At 42.2% G+C, this 20,103-nt stretch overlaps 1 protein-coding gene across 2 annotated transcripts in view; it reads right to left on the bottom strand.

The window, feature by feature from the left end:
• Window positions 1-20,103, bottom strand: part of sipa1l1 (signal-induced proliferation-associated 1 like 1) — a 95,638-nt gene that overhangs the window by 41,598 nt on the left and 33,937 nt on the right. For both annotated transcript variants that reach the window (XM_069684588.1, XM_069684596.1), the window contains exon 4: window positions 9,463-9,530. The gene's annotated coding sequence lies outside the window, so the exon portion shown is untranslated. The remainder of the gene's footprint in view (window positions 1-9,462; window positions 9,531-20,103) is intronic.

Raw genomic sequence — 20,103 nt, 5'->3', positions numbered from 1 at the left:
GTGGGTATTACATTGCCTGTGAAAATTAAAATGATGTGGTGATGTCACCAAGTCTTGGGTTTGAACTACAAACTTTTAACAGAGAGGTTTTTGCACAAATTGGGAGGCATTCATATTAAAGATGGGTATTTATCAGACAGTAAGGGTTGCAATGGGGAATCCTAGAAGACAACATTTCTGTACCAAGTCACGTAATATCAGAAAAGTGCAATAGTAATAGTATAGTAAGTATAAGTGTTGGAGCAATCTTCTTAAGGCCCGATCAGACAGAGGGCGTTTTAGCAGCTGGGGCGGCTTTTCTCTAGTTGATTTCAATGAGAGCTTTTTGTGCGCTGCTTTTGCGCTGCAGAGTGCCTCGCATTTTTCCGCTCTGTGCGACTCACGTTTTGAAAAAAATGCCCGACGTCATTGTCATTTTTTCGCCCAATCGCATGAATGTAGAGGAAAAAACGGGCGCAGTGAGCTGCTCTTTTTTAACCGTAGGCTTCAACAGAAAAGGCAGCGCTGTGAGCCTCGCGTTTTTAAGGCTGTAAAACGCGAGGCTCACAGCGCTCTGTCTGATTGGGACCTCAGAAAGGCATGGACACCGTGCCAGTTAAATACCTAATAAGGTAAAATGACAAATCAAGAGGCTATAATCAAGAGAGTCCTGCATTTATTCTTCGGACTTTTCTTCATGGCCTCAGGGGAGCTGTGACACACTTGACCAAGCCACAATTTTGAATTTCCCTTGAAGGCCTCGGTACAAAAACCACAGTAGGTGTTAAGCTTTCATGTGTATGCAGCAATTTTGTTCATTTAGTCAGTCGAAAATGAGGCCACACATCCAAGAAATGAGAAAGAGCAGCAGAAGGACTTCAGTTTACTTGAGGTTGTGTGCGTCTACTTGTTTGTCCTTAATGGTGCACTCCCCCTCTCTTTCAGACCACACTTTGTATCACCATGGAGATGGGACTTGTACAAGGCATGTTGTTGCGAGTGTGTGAGTTTATGGATGTGTGAGAGAAAAAGAACAGGACGACTGATTCCTTCCCACAGACCTTGCTGTGGAAAGTTTCCTCAAAACTCAACACTGTACTGTTGTGTTTTCCAAAAAGCTATTATTATTACTTTAAGCAGAACTGCCAATCACTCCAAAACTCTGAGGTTTCAGATATTTCACAGATAAACTAATAGTGTCTGCACGCATCAATGCCACATGTTGGAGGGAATGCCTTTTGTGATGTGGGTGAATTGACCATTTAAAAAAGATCTAAGGTGCTTTGTTGGACATGTTGCAGCTTTGTGGGCTGTATTCAGGTCACTACAGTCCCTCCTCTGCTCTTACGTTTGTGAGTTCATATGGGTCTGTTTGTGCAGCATGACATCCTGGTCCGGACTTTGGTTTGGCTTTAAACACTGAAGTGTTTGAAGTCTATTAGGCAGACACTCAAAAGTAGAAACTAATTCTTCCCCTTTCAAAGCCAGGTATTGGAGAGCGTATCCAACTGTAAGATTACCATCTGCAGACACACATTCTGCCAACAGGCCTTTCAGACTTCTGCCTGTAAGCATTCATTATTCTGTGATTCAAAACAGGACTGAATATATGTTAAAGCTTACAATCATTTTTGTGTTGTGTCAAATTGTATATCAGTAGAAGAGATATACAATCACCTTTGGTGGATAATAAAAAAACAGCACTCCCAAAAGCATTTTTGAAATGTGCATCAGCCTCACTCAGAAGGGTTTTCTTCTATGCCTTAAAATAATTTAAGCTTGTCAAACTTCTTCATCAAATGGCATGCAACCAACTGTAGATCAGCGGTTGGCCATTCTGTTTTTTGTAGCTCCTTCAATAAGACTCAAATCCATGAAATACCCAAGTGACAGATACAGCATTGCATAATCACAACATCAGCACTATCACAGGTCAGGCAAAGTTGAGGTTGGCCGTGGCTCAGATGTTACAGCGGGTTGTTTACGTGTTGACGATCGGCATTTTAATCCTCGGCTCATCCTTCATGCGTCAAGGTGTCCTTCAACATACTGAACCCTAAGTTGTTCCTGAAGGCTGTGCCATCAGGCACGTGTGGTGGCACGTAGCGCAAAGTCATTTCGGTAGTTTGAAAACTAGAAAGGCGCTTTCTAAGTGCAGTCCATTCATCATTGGTAAATGCACAACGTTGAGTAAATTTGTTAACTAAGAAGCCGTTTTACCTTCAATAAACCACACACTGAAATAAACATAAGAACATTGTGTATGGAATGGACTAAAATTGGCCACTTCCAATATGGCTTACAATGGAATTTTCCACAGCAAGGTAGCAGCAAAACCCTGCAGCGTTATAACAATCATTCAGACACTACTGAAGGATCTTTTCTTAGTTTCTCTTTCAGACTATGCTGCACCGCTGATAACAGCCCTTGTTGCACAAGTAGCATCTTATCTAACATCCAATCATAAGGCTCATCATAATACAATGTGCATAACATCACAGGCAGACAACCCTTACTCTGAAGCTTATCATAAGAAGCTTCTTGTGCCAAAAAGGGAAAAAAAGAGAATTGTTTTCCCATTTTTTACCACCGTAGAAGTCACAAAGTGGAAACACTGCGTTGTCCTCCACTATAAGCCAAATACACCTCTGAAACACACTCCAAAAGCATAACCCAAATAACTACCTGCAGAGTGCCTTGCTCTTCCTCCACTGAGGACTGGGTAGTAGCTACTCTTTAATGAGAGTTGAAAAGAAAGAGAAAACATTGAAACAGAGAGATGGAGTGAAAAGGGAGAGGATTAGGGAGACTGGGAATTGAAAGGAATGAATGTGGCCTAGCTGCCTCTTTGCAGTCGCAGAGGACCAATTACTGTGACAGATACTCAGTAACCTTTAGCAGCGTCTGGATGAGGTCGATTCCTGAGGTAAATATGTAGCATCTCTGCCAAGATTGTCTGCTGGTTGAGACAATTAGAAACTGTTAACAAAGAGAATTATTTGCATCTTAGAGATAATGGTGGCTGAGCCCACAAGCAGGACATTACCTAACCGAGAAAGCGTTGTTATCACATCCTATTAAGCATTTCATATTAGATAGAAAAATGTGATAACTCATAGGGAGGGAGGTTAATAGGCAATTCTCTACAGAGGGAATATTCTGCTAAAAAGACTGTAACTTCATAATTATTCAATTTAATTAACTCAAGGCGGCTGAAGCCTAATAAAACCCATTTCTGTGCAATTGCAGAGCTCGTCCCACAATGGAGTCTATTAACTGCAAGTGTGGACAGGAGGAATGATAATAGAGAACAATAAGTCTACCAGTGCATTGTTTCAGGACAGCCTTGAGAAGACGTGAACCTTTCCATTCATATATTTAAATAGTGCATCTGTATTTTGTATTAGTGCTTCTACATAGTAACTGTGAGGCACAGTAGGAGCAAATTAGTCCTGCATTAATTTATTATCATTATTATAATTGATAATTATCATCATAATCATCAGTATTCATGTTTGTAGTAGTGGTTTTAACCACTGGAAGCCACTTTTAAAAAATGCCCACAGGCTGTTGTTAAATGTATTACAGTCCTACGTCCATCATGGCTATGTAAGTGTCTAAATAAGTAATGAATGAACAGTCACATAATTATCACCTCATGTCCTTATAGTGATATAGAGTTACTATAGAGAACTATAGTGATAGACAGTGGTGAAAGTTATAGAATAGTCATGCTGATGTGAAAAGAACCTTTCAGCTCTAATACAACAGTGGAAATCTCCATGGCAACTTTAAACAATATGACTGCATGCTATTTGCAATGTATCCTACTCCACATTGCAGTGTAGAGGCTACATTGCAAATAGCATGTAGTGATATGTTAAAGGAAACTGATAATACAATAAACATGTTACGGATTGTGTGAAAGGTGTATTTGTGAGGGTCAGAGGGCTTGTGTCATCTGCAGTCATTAATAAAGCCCAGCTCCAGTCATGTTTCAGACGTATAAAATGCTCTGCTTGAAATAATAAATTGTGTCTGTTTTTTCTGCAATATACATTTAATTACCTTGTATAAATCCTCCAAAGGCATCTCCTCCTTCTCCCTCATTAAAAATTCCTGAATCTGCATAGACCCCGCTCACTATGCAAACTTCCAACCGCCCCCTCCCTTGTGAAAGCAAAACACGTCCCTGCCATCGTTTAGTGGCGACTTGTTGAAACTTAGCTAGCTTGAAATGTAGTCATTAGTAGTAGTAACGTTAATGTTAGTAGTCAGTAGTGAGTTTGTAAAAATTATGATGACGGTTACAGCTGGCTCGCGCATCACCAAAGTGGTTGCCATAGGTTACACATAATGATATGCATAGCGTCGCCCCGTCTATTAACAGGATTGGCTCCTTAGGTTTGTGACGTCTCAAACCTGCCAATCTGAAAACGTGTTGTTCAGCGTGTCCTTGGTACACTGCAGTTTAAAAGCAGACAGGCCCAGCCATGGAGATGACTGCTGATGTTGTCCCTGATATGTCTTGTAGCACATGAAGAACACCACATGGAGATGTTTACAAGGTTAAACACTGGATCTTCACTGGAGGGGGGCTTTAATGGTATAATGAAACATTTAGAGCAAACAGCTTGGATATACACTGACCAGCCCCTTCATAAAGTACAACTGATCAACCTTGTGTGACCCATAAATTCTGCCTTTATAAATCATTTTCAGTTTATACTGACAGGGTCAGAGAAGTGTGGATTTTTCTACATTTTAATTATTGCGGTTTTAGTTTGCAGTGTTGTTGAACTGCACTGGATTATATTGAGATGTGTTCTTAATATTATGTCTACCTCACTTACATCCATGAAAGGGACAGAAGCTAGAAACACATTTCAACAACCTTCCACCCACTACGGCCTTAGTAAGAAAAATTAGGTAGAAATATTACCTTTCTGACAGTGGCAACCAAAACAACAAATAAAAGAAGAAGAACTATTTCATCAAATATCTTTGATATGAGAGGGATGACAATATTTCCTGGATTCATTCACTAAGTACAATGTCGTAAGGCAGTCTTTCTTCTTACTACGGTGATTTAGAAATGTGTAAACAAAGCACTAGTAACGTTTGATTACAATGCTTCCAGCTGCTGCAGTCTGTAGTTGTTATCAAGCAGCATAGGTGTGCCAGTATGGGCGCCATCTGACTATGAATCTGCTCCAGCACACAGTGACTCATACACACCTGAAAATTACAGAGCAGACAAGCTCTGTTACTAACTGACTGCGAAGGGCCAGAGCCGAACAATGAGAGGAGACACAGTCATAGAAAAACTCTTGAAAAGAGCAGGCACAAAAAGTTTAGCAGAGGGTTTTGTGTGTGTGTGTGTGTGTGTGTGTGTGTGTGTGTGTGTGCGTGCGTGCGTGCGTGCGTGCGTGCATGCATGCATGCGTGCGTGTAAGTGTAGCTTGAGTGCAAAGACTGAAACCCTTCGCCATCCATTACTTCTGTCCATTCTCAGAAATGTGGATTTGAAGTGGTTAATATTTTTAGAAAATTGCAGAGTGAATCAGTGTGCAGCATTCATTAATCAGCCTGTATTGTAGTTGAGGAAGATTGATAGATTGTCCTGGGCCTGTGTTTAGAGAAGATCTTCACCTTGCAATCATAGAGCTGTTATTAAATGATAGAAGCACTGAGGCAGGGGGCTTAAAAAAACACAATACAACTTTAAGAAACAGAAGAAGAAAGAAGAACCAAAAATCCACAAGCTCATGTCAATTCTGCTGTCTCTATAACACCCAGTCTCTGACAACCGTACACCTGTTTCCCCAGACAGACATCATTACCACACCGACTGGTGAGTCAAGTCAAGTCACAGCTTGTTTCTTTGGAAATCCTGTCAACACATTCAATGTCTCAAACCCACAATACAAAAACTTTCAGACCCAGCCCAAGCATGGAAAATCCTTTGGACTGAGGAAACCTTTCAATAACTATAAGATCCTCCTTTGAGGATGGCTGGGGTGAAATAGAAGCTTCAGGTGGGAACAATTCAATTAGACTTCCAGAGAAAAGGAAAGACGCTGACTCATACTTTGACAGCATGTAGTTCAAACACCTGCTGATCATAGGTGTGACTGTTGAAGCAAGGTATCTACTATGAGTGTGTGCACGTGTTTGTTCAAAGATGGGTGTAAGGCCATTGCAGGTAGCACAAAGAGCCCTGGGACCAAAAACAGATGGAAAAGATCCAGATTATGACTCAGGCGTTCAGTGCGCTCCCACAAGTGTCTCTCTGTCTCACACACAAATACACACAAACAAAGGGCGCACATAATGAGGAATGTTGCGTCACGTTATGTTTTTCTCACTCAAGTCATTTTTTCCCAGGATCAGCGGCATCACTGTCTCAGTCTTCAGTTGGTGTATTTGTGTCAGTGTGGATGGGAAAGCATCAGACTTTGCAGTCACATTATTGAAGATAAACTTCATGCAGATAGTTTCAAAGTGTAAATGATGTGTAAATGTTCACACATATCAGCACTGACTGCTCTGCTCCAGCGATGTACTCACAACAAGCATTTTAAATGAAATGCAGGTGTTTTAAATCTCCCGTGTATCAAAATGTGTCAGTGGTGTCCGACTGATATTAAATGCTACTGAGCCATTTGAAAGCCAAACAGCTTTTCATCTCAGCTTGTCTGTGCGTAAATGACGAAATGGCAGGCCGAGGCACAGACGGAAGATAAGGAGAGAAAAAAATAATAAATCAAACATGATTCTCTTTGAAAGCTGCCAGGCAGCAGGAAGTCCAATGTGTTGGAGTTTCAGCTCAGAGCCTTTCAAAGGTAAAATGGTAATTGTGTGGAAAGATAAACGTGCTATGTTGTCTTTTCTTCCCCCTGCACAGCTCGGAAGTGGGGTGGGGTCTTCTCTCCGGCTCACTGAAATGTAAAAAGGGGCTTTTTGGGTGCTCTGAAGTCTGCTGTTGTTGTCTTTTTCTCTCGAGTGTGAAATTGCGAAGGCGTTTTACAGCACACACTCCCATATCTCCGGCTATCACAGAACGGCAATGCAGGCAGTGGGAGGAGATGAGCAGAGAGATTTGACCGAGCCATGAGAGAGAGTCTGTGTGTGTGCGTGTGTGTGTGGGTGTAACAATAGGCACAGTAATCGCCTGTCACTTAATAGTGGAATATATGAATTTTGCGATGGCTCCAGGTACCTAAAAGTACACCTCTGCGATCTGACCAAAAATATTATCATTATTGTGGTTTGTTTTTTTCAATATATATATATATATAAATATTTAACCCATTATTAAGGAGTAGCCTCATTATGACTGAGGCCTGCAGAGACCTGAAAGTTCATTAACTCAACCTAAAGATTACGTTTATTAACATGTGCTGAAGTTGTCTAGCACACATTTTTAAAGCTGTGTTTTTATTTGTCATTAAAAATAATTAAAACGGGTAAAACCCCTAATAAAGCAGTTTCACATTAAAAGTAAGTGTCTCTCTGTTGCTCTCCAGCTGACGCAGCCTGTCCAGAGGACTGCATGTCAAGTTGCTGCTGACATTAACTTAGCTTGTTTATAGGAGTTCAATCTGTTTTTATGATGGGATTCCTAAAGTGTTCATTGTTCACAAGGTTTATAATGGGAGCGTAATTTTCTTTTCTCTTCAGAACAAATTGACCCAGTAATTAAGACCAATAAAAACTCCAAATGAAGCAGTTTTAGGTTTATAATACCGTATTGGTCGGAATATAAGACGACTCTGATTATAAGATACTTTTTTTTTTGTAAAGAAAACAATTTTATTTTACCTTTTAAAGCTCCTGTGAGGAGTTTTTTGATGGTAATGAAACCGACTGAAATTTATTCTGACTACTCTATATGACCCACAAAGGGAAACCAGACCATCAGCGACAAGATTAATTATTTCTGTGTAGTAATTATTAATGCCTGAAACCGCTGGCGGGCGGTAGGTGTCAGACGAAGCGATTAACTGCACGCTGCCTTTGTTTACATTTCCCAGGGAAAAAATTTAAAGTGAGTGATACATGTGACTGTTAAAGAGCAGAATGGCATTTTTTGTTAAAAACCACCACTTAAGCATGTACAGGACAAAATCAGAAAAGAGATAAGAGGTACGGCTTTGTCCATAGGGGGCGCCAAAATCAACACAAACAGAGGGTTCCTCACAGGATCTTTAAATAAAACCAGGTTTTCAGTATCTTTAAGAATAGATTGTTACATTTATATCCAATAAAATACCTTCAAAAGTTTTAATAAATGCTAAACAATCGAAGTGTAGTGAGGTCGATCTGTAGAGCAGTCGTGAAGCTGGATGGCAGCTCCGGTAATAGGCATATCAGTGTTCCTTTTTTCTGTGACACACACACTCTGCTGTCAATCTCTTGGAAGTAGACGCTTTGAGGACCAAGGTTCGATTTTCTCGATTACCATCTATTAGGTAAAACCGTACGCGGCGTTACGGCGGCCCGTTGCGGCTAGCCGAGACACTTAGGTGGCCTGTGATCTTTTTAGACTCACCATTTTTGGACATTACACTCTGTGACGACAATCATCTTAAAATTGTCATCATTACTCCGCCTCAGTTGTCAGTTAACTTCGCCTACTATCAAGCCATTTGTTCTGGGCGATCATCGTGTCCCTCCATCTTTCATCCCCCTGGCACAGTAGCTGTGAGTGACGGCTGGCCTCAGTCATGAGGGGTACACTCGCTTTGCAGATAAGTACTGTAAAGTCTAAAGTGAACGTATACTGGCCTTTAAAAGTCCAGATCCTGAATATAAGACGATCCCACTTTTTCAGATGTATTTCAAGCTATTGGTTATATTTGACAGACAGAGGATGTCCGTTGACACAGCTGCTATTTCTTCATATTAGAATGAGACTTCACTTATACAACACTTTCCTGCAGCTTTGTTCTAGTCTCTCCCCCCCTCTTTTATAGTAGACATCTGCTTTCTTCACTAGCAGGCAAAAAAATTGTCTTCAGTAGGTGTGTACTCCGGTGTCTTTTATATGCAAGCAAAAAACTATAGACCGACTGAAGTAGTCAGTATTTCTATTGTGTATTAAACTGATATATCCATATTGGGTTAGCATTATTATCGATGCAAATTTGTCCCCTAATATTGGCCTTAACAGTGACTCTACAGAGTTTCTGTTGTCAAGCAATGCCTAAAGCTGCAGCTCGTACTGGCCAGTGTAACGGTCAGCTCTACACCAGTGAGTTACACACTGATGCGGCTTTGATTGACCCATATGAGTTTTCTGTTTCAAGCCTCTGTTTCAGCAGCAGGTTTTGTCATTAGTCAAACCAATGTTTTTGCAGCACCGAGTCACAAATCTGGAACATCTGATTTGCATATTTGTGACTCATTTCTTGATGGCTTCATTGACACTTGTATTCGTTTCATTGGATCTTGTTGAGTCATTGAGTTACACGTTCTTACCTGGCCTCGGTTAAAAAACAGCTCTTCTTTCACTGTGGGTGTTTGGAGCTCTTGAACATGCACAGCACCTAAAAACACAAGGAAGAAAAGTTGAATTTTGCTCGCAACCACTTCAAACTATGTCCTCTTATTTATGTATGTGTATGTTTCGCAAAAGTAGATATGAAAACATGACAAGATGTTCGAATGCAGCAAGATCTGTCGACAAATAACAGTTAAAGCTACCTCTGTTGCGTAAAGGACCAGATTTGCACTTGATCAGCTAAACAGTTAAAAACAATATGCAAATTTGTTTGTCATTGAAAGACACATATTCTACTTCACTGTCAGCTCCTCTGATGTAATGAATAAAGTTTTTGTAACATATGTTTCCCCGAATCTAAAGGTCTTTCAACAGTAACATGTCCCTGTGTTCAGTGTTCGATGCTTTTAGGTATCACATGTCAGTGAACATGTTAACACACTGTCCAAACAGCCCTTACTCTCTCCCTCTGGATTCACAGCTGTGACGATGCCTTTTTCTATGGGGAACAGAAAAGATATGAGTGAAAGGACAGGGACAGGGAGAGAAGAAAAAACAGGACAGGGATTTAGAGAGGGGAGAGAGAGGTGGAGTGGGGATAAGTGCCACTTAGTGTTTCAGGTTCACTGTGTGCAACAATGACACAAATAGCTATGGCCTTCGGTTTCTACATCCCCTGAGTGCCAGCATGCATGTGTGTGTATGTTTGTTGGTGTCCCACAGCAAAACAACCCAAAATACTGATTAACATGACGGAGTATCAGAATATATGCTGAGAGAGTCAACCATGACATCATAGGTGTGACTGCCTCTTCTTTTCAGGAATGCATTTTTATTAAACGAGCAATTCTCCCCTGGAAAAAGCCTCTGTCAGTCAAAGCTGTAATCGATAGAAGCAGTAATATTTGAAATTGGCGCCATAGCTGTGGAGAAAGTTGCATAAACAGCTCGTGGTTTCGCCCATTCGTTCCTACAACACCCAGCGTGCATTGCGCCCCTCCTTCTGAAAGGAACGGCCCAGCGAGAGACGCTGGAGTGAAAAACTACCGTTTAGCTGCAGGCAATGGCTCAGAGCGGCACAGAATCCAAAACAAGACGAGAATATACCTGTGGATCATCTACAAAATCTTCAGGTCTGCGGTCGACATTTCAAACCTGACGATTATAAACGAGACACGACATCGGAGGCGGGCGTCCTAGATTGAGGAAGTGTAGTTTAGCGAGCTCCTTGGCCTCCGCCAGATGACGCGTTTTACATAGTCTGGCGGAGGTTTTCCAGGGCCCATTGGAGAAGCGGAAAGCGTCCTCCGAAGGCACAGAGCCAAATAGCATTCTTTTCCTACCATAATGGCATTAGCTCCCCATAATAGCATGACAGGACTGAGGTTGAAAATCGGCAGACTGCCCCTTTAAATCGACAAAAGTTTCCACAGCACAACAATACCTGTGTCACACATATAACACACACTTTCTTGCCTTCCTCCTTCTGTGTTGCAGAGGTCTGACACTCAGCTTCCCCTCCTCTGTACCTCCATGTTCTACCTTAATTCATTTACCACAATCATAATATGAAGAATGTGCGATACTTATGCGAGTTATTTACCATACAGTATAAAGTCATGACAAATATATAGCAGCTTGACACAACCAGCGATCTGACATTATAACCATGCATTGCTACCTCAGTGGAGCTGGCAATGCTCAACAATTACTGATGATGAAGAGTGTTGTTGCTGTACTGGTTTGTCTAATGCTGACAAGTGTTTGCGTTGTTCAAACTCATTGAACAAAACTTTTAAGCAGTGTTGATTCATATCCAAACAAACCCCATGTGAACTACAGCACTACTGTTCTTCTTATTATCACGCTGGCTTGAAGCCATTCACACAGAACAGTTGTATCTGGGTTGTGTGAGCTCTGATGAATCAGGTCCATACAGCCAACTGCCCTCGAGACGGACTCATTTATTATTTAAGGCGAGCAGAGAGGATCTTTGGTTGGCTGGTTGGTAGAGATGTGAGTGAATCTCCCAGCTGGCTGATTTGTTATTTATACACCTAGGATAGCTGTGTAACTCTGCTCGCTCACGATCGTCATTCATTACTGCTTGACGTTAAACAGCATTTGATGACAAGCACATGAAGTCAATGCTGTCCATCAATCCACGAGACAGATTGATGAACTACACATGCTTCCTCTAGGTTATTTGTTTAGCTGATTTCATGATGTTATCACTGTTATGCGGATGACACTCAGATCTATGTCTCTGCAAAACCAAATAACCCGAACCAACTGTCCTCCCTTCATAATTGTTTAGCCGCTATCCAAGAGTGGAGGTCTCTAAATCTACTCCATTTAAATCCTGATAAAACAGAAACACTTTTAGTTGGACCTGATAACTTCACCTCTGCAGTTGAACAGTTTATTGGCCCACATCAAACGAATATCAAACCGACCGCTAAGAACCTCAGAATCATATTCGACCAGTGTGTCTTTGACCATCACATCACTAAGCTTGTCCGGTCCTGTTTCCTGCAGCTCAGAAATCTTGCAAAAGTCAGATGAATGCTCTCGCCTTCAGATATCGAGCTGTTCATTCACACTTTCATTTGCTCCCGCCTGGCTTATTGTGTTTCCATTTACACACGCCTCAGCCAATCATCTCTCAACCATTTACAGTTAGTTGAAAATGCAGCTGCCAGATTGTTAACTAGAACCGGTCGTCGGTCCCGTATCTCCCCTGTTCTTGCATCTCTCCACTGGCTTCCTGTAAAATTCTGAATAAACCACAAGATCCTGTTAATTACATATAAAGCACTGCATGACTTTGCCCCAGTTACATTTCAGACCTTCTGGTTCTCGTCCACTCCGATCATCTAATGTCGGCCTTCTATCAATTCTATCAATCTAATACCAAACCAAAAGGTGATCGTGCATTTGCTGTTTTAGCCCCGACTCTCTGGAATCATCTTCCACTATCTGTCAGATCTGCTGAATCTTTGGACGGTTTCAAGAAGTTGCTAAAAACTCTTTTGTCTAAACAAGCCTTAGTGGAGCTCTCCGTCCTTGTCTTGTGTTTCAGGTGGTTTTTGTTCTTTCATTTCTTTCTTTTGCCTTTTCCTGTGTTTGTGAAGCACATTGTAACCTGTTGTTTTAGATGGTGCTCTCTGAATAAAGCTTTACTTACCTACTTACAGACAGGTGGCTGCAAAATGGACTGATGGGGCAAACAATGAGCTCAAACAGTCTCGTAGCATGCATTTAATGAGCATGAATTTTCCTTGCAAACTTGACACGCAGGGTCGCTTCTAATAAAGGTCACAATGTGAACAAAATGTGACGCTCTGAAAGGGTTTTGCCAATAACTGGAGGGATAACAAGCTGTTTTTAATACAATGTTCCAGACTAAGCAATACTATAATTAGACTGGAGCCGTAATAAGGTCAGATTTACAAACATCCGAAAGCAATAACTGCTGCTCCACTTGTCTAATTTTAATGAAACTGCAGGTACGATGCATCTCATTACTAACACGCCCAAGGGGTCCCTGCTCCTGGATGCATGCTGCTTCATTTTCTTCACAAGCTTTATTTGTTATATGTCAGAACAATCTGAGGTGATTTTTTAGTCATGCACCTCCCTGATCCACAGCGTTTTCTGTTGAAGACTGTCTGTATGCGGGGCTCTTGTTTCAATCATGCCCATCACTGCTCTTGCTGCATACACACTTCCTGTCTTTAATCTCACCACTGCTTTCATGCACTCAAAATTAGTAGCACATGTCTAATGGGCTTATCTGAGAAAAGGTCATTTAAATCTCTGCATTACAAGCCTGACACACACTTGTTTCCTTCTCTGAAGGTAGTTGCTGACATTGACTGGCAAAGCGCGTGCTGTCACACCTTGTTCACTCCCTGGTGTCTCCCTAAGACAATAAATAAGTAAATAGCAGAGGACACACACATACCGAAGAGGAGTCTGCCTATCCGAGAGTTTCCGATCCATTTACCATAGTCCTTCTGTGCCTAAAAATAAGCTGGTGAAACTTACCAAGCTGCAGGCACCATGTTTGAAGGATACTGTTCAGGCTCCTCACACTCAAGAGGATTCGGCAATAGCTGCATGGTGGGTGTGAATGTGAGTGTGTGTTGGGCATTCATATCAGTGTGTGTTACGCGCAGAAATATACTAGATATAGAAAAAAGTTCAAGTTCTGATGTTTGCAAGATATGTTTCATACTGTGAACTTGTCAATACCAAATAATTAAAGAGATAATCTCGAAGATTTTCATTTAAATAAATGTCTGTTAAGTCTCTATCTATCGCCGAATGAGGTAACACAATGGTGATTGAGCCTATGGCTCACTGATTAAAGCCTTTGCATTTGCAGTATTATGGACTGGGTGTTGGTGGGAACTTTAACAGTGGTGCTCAGTTATAACCCCTGTCCCACCAAGATTAGCGCTTTGACGCTGGTTTTTCAGACCCGGGAAGACCCGCTTATAGATGCCGATTGTCTCTTTTCCCATTGCCAGTGAAGTATACTCCTTTCAGTCTCTTTTCTGCTGCGTCACCATCTGACGTCACCAACGTGCCAGAAACAGGGTTAGTAAACAGTGAAGATGTTACGGTGGTTAGGTCTTTATTGTATCTATTACTCATTCAGTCTGTTTATTTAACTCGGTGGCAACAAATTTGGAACGATGTTCGAGCGCTGCTCGGACGGAGACGGACAGAATTTGTAGCTGAGATGACGAGGAGTCGCAGAAGTTAAAACGGAGCATAGCATCGTGCTGGAAAGGGGGCGTAAATTTGCGTGTCGACACGGGTTTTGAATTCTCATCAATGCCGATCAGAGTCTACTGCAGAGTCATTTGACCCGGGTCTGAAGGCCGATTATAACTTTTCCCACTAAGCAATAAAGCTGGGTGTTCGCAGGTTTTTTGACCAGTGGGAATAGGGCTTTAGTGACGCGTTTTCCATCAGCCAGCAGTGGTTGGTCTGCCAGAGAGGGTAGGCGGAGCCAAGCGGCTGCAATTCCGGTCTCTGCAAGTGTTGCGAGTAAACAGTAATCTACTATGGCTGAACAAACAAAGAAAAGATCGATGACTACAGATACAACTTCAACAATAAGTGAAAATCCAAAGAAAAAGAAACAAACTCGGAAGGAAAGGAAAGGAAAGCGACCGTCAGCGAGGAAAATCAAGAGTTACAACCGGAGAGGGACAAAAGAAACCAAAGAGAACGAAACCAAGATCTTTGAGATTACAACTTTAAACTTGGTGAACTAAACAAGATTTAGCAGCAGAGTTGCTTATTCAGATTAACATCATGTTTATTTCATTTACTCTGTGAATCCTCAATTCATCAAAATTTGCCTTCACCAGGATTTATTAAAGTAGCCGGCCAGACAGAGGCGACTGAGGAGCTATTAAGACGGTAGCTGAAGTGCAAAAGGCCTTGGGGAAATCTGTGTATTAAAATGAGGAAGCTTTCTGCATCAATGCTAAATTCTAGACAACTGGAATGCATTCAAGGAGTGATTATTATTCCCACCTCTACTTGTCAGGGTTGTGGAGTCTGTTTATTGGCTGGTCTTTCTCAGCTTTAAGCAGGAACGGTTAAAATATAAACACCAATATCCATTCACTTACATTTATCAGAGCCAAATGTCATAAAAAATAGTAAAAACACATTCCAGGCGAACGGCTCAGTCAGCTGTGCTCAGACAGCAGCAACGCAGCCACCTGGTCCTCTGCAGAAGCCACCTCCGCACCACCAGCGAGAGCCCTCTAATCTGTGCCAATCAGATGACGCTAAAGAGCCATTTGTTGTTGAATCAGGCACCAGAACACGCCCCCCTCCTCCCCTTCCTCATTCCAACAGACCCTCGCAAAACGCTGGCAATGGAGAAAAAGCAGGCACAGCAGTGAGGGTGACAGAAGTAGCAGAGTGGTGGATAATCGAGAAAAAGAAGTGTGGTGTAATTAGCACGGTGGCTGGGGGCTGATGTTCGGTGGAGAGATAGAGAAAGGGTGCTGACACAGAGGATGGAGAGGAGATATGTAGAGGAAGAGGAGACATGAAGAAGGAGATTTTCTGAAAGGAATTTCTTTGAAGAGATTGAAAGAGAAGGAAAAACACAGCTAAGAGAAACATACACAACCACAGCCCTGTCATCAAGAGTGAATAAAATCCTGGTGACCGACAGCAGGAACTGTTTTATATTTAAATTATACGACTTGGTTCAGGCTTTAACCCAAGTACAAATCAACAATTAGAAGTGGACAAAACTAAAATGCTTAAATCCAAAACAAATCTGGGCTGCGGCTTCAAAGAAATCACATTTGATGACTCACAAAATACTGGTACACAAAAGTTCAGTGATGAGGGAGGAAGAAACGTAGATAATTACATGTTTCATTTCAATGGTCTCACTAGCTCTGAAAAGCCTATTTTTAAAAAGGTAAAGCCACGGCGTAATTGAAGATTTTTTTTGTTAATCACCGTCTCATTGCACGGGTGACTTCTTTAGCCACCGAGAGAGAGAATTCACAGCCCTCAGAAAAGAGCTGCAGATTTCCAAAATGGCGCTGCTCTGCGTGGGCAACAGTGAGCTGAACAGCACTGCAGTAAGGAGGAGTGAGTGGGACTGAGGACTGAAAACAGCTCACTGTATGCGAGAAGAAGAGGCAGAGACAGGCAGACAGATACGGGGACAGCCGAGGAGCAACGACAGCCAATAAAAGATGACAATTAAGGAGGAGAAATGTGAATGAATCCACACTGACTCCCACCTGAGCTCTCAATCTTACATTACATCCACGTTAAGCTGGTTTCTCTTCATTTCAGCCCTGTGTCCGGGCTACAAAGCATTCCTAACGCAATGGTCAAGCCTGTTTCAAACACTCTCCAAAGTGTATAAATCTTAAAAACACTGGATTTGTGTGCGTGAGAGGAAAAACAGAGCTTTAGCAAAACAATGATGCAAGCCTCTACAGTGAGTGGGCTGGTGAAGGGAATGTTATAACCATCTCTCTGATCCTGTGTTACATATAGCCTAAATATAGATGATCACACAGCCCAGGTGTTGCTGTATTTAGGTTGCTTTTGTCAGCCAACATTTCAATCATTAAAAGGATGTTTTCAGCACAGCAGAGGGAAAATTAATTCAGCTAAAATGAAAGCTGTCATATAAAGTAAGGAAACCCTGTTCTTCGCTGTTTTCCGACACGGGGCTGTGCCAGCCTTCGCCTAAGCCAAGGAAGTCCTCTCGCATTCCAACAGGAAGCACATCCAACTTACTTCCTGCTTCCTCTGGAGGAAGTGACGGGTCAGACAGGGAACGGCTGAGCCGGTGACATTCGAGACTCGAGTCTGGACAAGTGTGCTTTTAAGGAACAAAATAAAACCACTTACAAACTGGTTCTGCAGAAGCTCAACAAACAGCAGATTATCTGCTTAAGGGTTTGGGTGTGTTAACACGACTCTGCTGTTATTATAACACAACCTCTCTCCATTAGGACTACCTGCTTCTAACCTGCTGGCAAATTATACTAATGCAGCTCATTGAGGTGAAGTTAAGAGCCTTGATGGATGTCGCTGCATGCAGCTGGAACATTTCTATACAACCATTATTTTTAAATTCCAGCTTCTTGTTGTTAGTGTGGAGTTACCGGCTCATGTTTCTTCATCTGTGTCCCCCTCCTCAGTGTGATACATAGCTCAACAATCTTTAGTGCAAACATTGTAAGATGTAAAAGAGGTTCCTACATGCACTGCATGTTGTATCACATGGGACATTAAAAGATCAACCACGTTTGCAATACATTTTGAGACTAGACAGGTTTGATGCCACACAAACCAGCATGTACATACACAAGTAGTACAATTGTTCTCTTCTGTGCTCAATATTGATTACTGAAACAATGGTATCTTTGTTGTCTTGGATGTGCACAACAGGGTTCTCCCCAAGGAACGTAACAGTGAAACTGCACAAATTGGACCTCCAATAGAAAATGACACATAAACAAGTTCAATGCACCTGTGTATTCACAATCTCTACTTACAGACACAATTGTTGGTGTGGGGCGCGCTCTAGTTTCCATTTGTAGTGCTAGTAGTATCGTTCACTAGTGTTTCAGCGGGCCCTGGCTGTATGCAGGAAAACAGTCCATGTGGAGGCCAAAAGAAGCCGTAATGCTGTCCCAGAAGCCGTCAGCTATCGTCTCCATGCAAGCGCATCTAACAATCCTGCCGTAGATTTAGCATCTCAACTCCCACTCCATTTCCACTTCGCAACTTTGTAGTTGGACTGTTGGAAATGGAAGTCTGAGATCCATTATCTCCAACTACTGGCTACACCTGAAGTTGGTTGTTGCTCCCAGAAGCTATATCCCTGTGACGCTATTAGGCAATAGCCAATGGGATCTGAGATTGGTTGTTTTATAATGACTGCTTGAATCAGCCATACCCAGAAAAAATATCTGCATTGCTCCTATGCATTCAGAACATCCTGGGACAGTCTGGAGAGTGGATAGGATCATCTGAAGGACAAGCCGCAAAAAAAGCAACCCCGTCATATCTCGTGTTAGTCATGATGGGAAAAAACAAAGCAATAATGAGACTGAAAATAGTTGGTTGACCTAGAATGCCCAGAAAGAAATGATGCACATTTCATCTTTCAAAGCTCCATCTTGCTGTCTGCACAGGAGCTATTACATAAGGTAGCAAAGGTGGTGGTTTGAATAAGATCCAACTCCCCGGGATACATCCACTTACTGAAGCTGACATTGGGCAGCAATGACCCACGGTTACTTCGAGGCCTTTGTCAAAACCTACACACTGCTAATAGACCCTGTGGCAGTAAGGAATAAATTGCAGCATTTGTATTGTGGCCCCTGCTGACAGGTAGGCAGAGGTTTCTGCCCAATTATAGGGAGAAAGGGATGAAGCAGGATAAGGTGGGCCACTAGAATAGATCTAATGAGGACGTGGTATGATTGCTGCGGGACTGCAGGGACACGCTCATTCCTGCCCACTGCAAGCGTGTTCGATTGGTAGAGAATGGCCAGAATGAAGAGGCAGGGAGAGTGATAGAGATAGATACGGAGAGATAATGGAAGTGAGAAGGATTGATTCCTCACTCAAAGTGAGAGCATGTGGGAGGAGATGAGAAGCTGAGACTGAGAGTGGGAATAAGAGAGGGATGGTTACAGAAAGTGAGCGGGTAGTCAGTCCATCAAGTCAACTGTATCCTTGCGCGCTTTTCTTTCCACCCATCCACCCATCCATCCATCCATCCATCCATCCACCCATCCATCCATCCACCCATCTCTCTTATAACAACACAGCTAACAAGGGTGGCACTGAGGGAGCCATCGATAATGACACGAATAATTCAAGTACAGTTTCACAGCATGCAAACACACACGCCTGTAATACAACCACTGACTCGTTATCAAGGCTGTGCTGCATTCACAAGCAGCAGAATAAAACCTGAAAAACCAGGACACACAGAGTCCATTACCATTCAGACGAGATTGAAAAGCCATATGTGGACTTTGCAACCCATTGTACAGGACTGAATACAGATCTAGCAATTAATTCCATGTGACATCCTTATATAATCAGTGTTACACTATGAACAACCTATTTCACCAGAGAACCAATGCGAACAATAAAATATCACCTGGCAGAAATCTGCAGTCTTTCTGCAACACTGAAGTAAAATTCCGCTCTTGACAGCCCATGACTATTTGTGGTACTTCCCCTCAGTCACTGTCACTCTCACTGACTCCATGCCATCTGAGCCGACACTCACAGCCCAGTCATAGTGTCTTCTTAACCGAGAGCTATTGAAGGATTTTATACTGCACAGCTCTTTAAGATGGTTAATGTGTGACCGACCATACTGCATGTGTAATGTGGCTTTAAAACTACCGTCAAATTCTGTGTATAAGACGCACTTTTAATATGTTTTTTTCTTCTAAAAAGTGGGCTGCGTCCTATTAATCGGTACGACCAACATATCAGCATAAAAGTATTTTACCCAGACGGTGGCGCTATAATCTAGCTAAAGCTTCCTCACAGACACCGCACCGGTAGCTGACATGACTGCAAACTCGATATGGCAAAAACAGACGGTAGGCTATGATTTGTTTTTGGCTGACCGCTGGGGTCAGCCCTACACATGGGTCTGTATGTGACTGACTGAGTGACTGACTCCCTGAGTGACGGTACTTTCACAGCCGTAGAGAGAGAGAGTTGCGACATCGCAATGGTGAATCATGGAGCCTATTGGACCTCCACTGATGCAACTCTCTGTATATACGGCTCTCTTTGTTCGGAGAGTAGGCGGGGCTGCTCCTCCACTGCTTGTCTGCTGTCCTCACCTACGTCCGCAGCGCGCACCTGCTTTCAAACACGTTGTCATCGGCCTCATAAGGACAGTCCTTGTAACCCACAAAAGTGCACATTGACCTGATGCGGTCAGCCACATACTAGGTTTTGACCTTGTCTTTTTTTAATGTGTTTCAAATGAAAATAAAATTAAAGTGTTGAAATAACTTGCATAAACCTTTTTTTTAGATTATTTTTGCCATTATTTGATATGACAG

Source organism: Semicossyphus pulcher, unplaced genomic scaffold (genome assembly GCF_022749685.1).
Source record: "Semicossyphus pulcher isolate SPU_LCO1_2020_fin unplaced genomic scaffold, fSemPul1.0.p SCAF_11, whole genome shotgun sequence".
Lineage (NCBI taxonomy): Eukaryota > Metazoa > Chordata > Actinopteri > Labriformes > Labridae > Semicossyphus > Semicossyphus pulcher.
Note: the sequence above shows the minus strand (reverse complement) of the source record. Positions and strands in the feature narration are given on the sequence as shown.